This window comes from Lathyrus oleraceus, chromosome 6 (genome assembly GCF_024323335.1).
Source record: "Lathyrus oleraceus cultivar Zhongwan6 chromosome 6, CAAS_Psat_ZW6_1.0, whole genome shotgun sequence".
Taxonomy (NCBI): domain Eukaryota; kingdom Viridiplantae; phylum Streptophyta; class Magnoliopsida; order Fabales; family Fabaceae; genus Lathyrus; species Lathyrus oleraceus.
Genome location: NC_066584.1, coordinates 340738761 through 340739749, shown reverse-complemented (window position 1 = coordinate 340739749; position 989 = coordinate 340738761). Strand labels below are relative to the sequence as shown.

At 41.9% G+C, this 989-nt stretch overlaps 1 non-coding gene across 1 annotated transcript; it reads left to right on the top strand.

Moving 5' to 3' along the window:
• Nucleotides 1–251: 251 nt before the first annotated feature.
• LOC127099143 (small nucleolar RNA R71) lies at nucleotides 252–358 on the top strand. The gene has a single exon (XR_007793691.1). It is a non-coding gene; the product is annotated as a small nucleolar RNA R71 (small nucleolar RNA).
• Nucleotides 359–989: the final 631 nt, after the last annotated feature.

The following is a 989-nucleotide window of genomic DNA, read 5'->3' as shown; positions in this document are numbered from 1 at the left end:
CTAATGCGTCCATTTTAGCTTGCATCATGTCTATAGAGCTTAGTTCATGCACTCCTCCTTGGGCTTCCTTCTTCTCAACTGTCGCTCGTTCGACTCCCCATGATTGATGGTTTTGAGCCATATCTTCGATAAGGGCACTAGCTTCAGGATACGGTTTGTTCATCAGAGCACCGCCTGCGGCAGCGTCGATGGTCATCTTTGTGTTATAATGAAGTCCATTATAGAAGGTTTGAATGATTAACCAATTTTCTAAACCATAATGTGGGCATGCTCGTAACAACTCTTTATATCTCTCCCAAGCTTCGAACATCGATTCTCCTTGGTTTTGGGTAAATCTAGTTATATGGTTTCGAAGAACGGCGGTTTTACTCGGGGGAAAACATCTAGCAAGAAAAACTTTTCTAAGGTTATCCCAAGTCGTAATGGAACTGGGTGGAAGGGAATCTAACCATGATAGGGCTTTATCTCTGAGGGAAAAAGGGAATAATCTTAAACGTATTGCCTCAGGAGAAACTCCATTGGTTTTAAAAGTGTCTGCTAATTGAAGAAATATTTTTAAATGTTGGTTTGGGTTCTCAGTAGCGAGACCTGCGAATTGTCTCTGTTGCACTAGTTGCAACAAGGATGGTTTAAGTTCAAAATTATTAGCTGGGATGGTTGGGTTTACTATACTAGAACTAGGTTCTTCATTAGATGGTTGAGCGAAATCTTTAAGAGGTCTTTGGTTTTGACCTTCGGCCATAGCTCTCTTAATTCTATGAAGGAATAAACGTGCGCGAGCGTAACGTTCAGGTTCCGCCAGAGGGTATACTAAGCTTAAACTTCCGGTGCTGCGATTTCTTCGCATTGACCGGCGGGAAATAGCCTAAGTCTAAACGATATAACAACAGGAAAATGAAATTTGACGAAATTGGTCCCCGGCAACGGCGCCAAAAACTTGATGCGGTGTTTTTCGCAAGTATATGAACGCGTCAGAGTAATATAAAAGA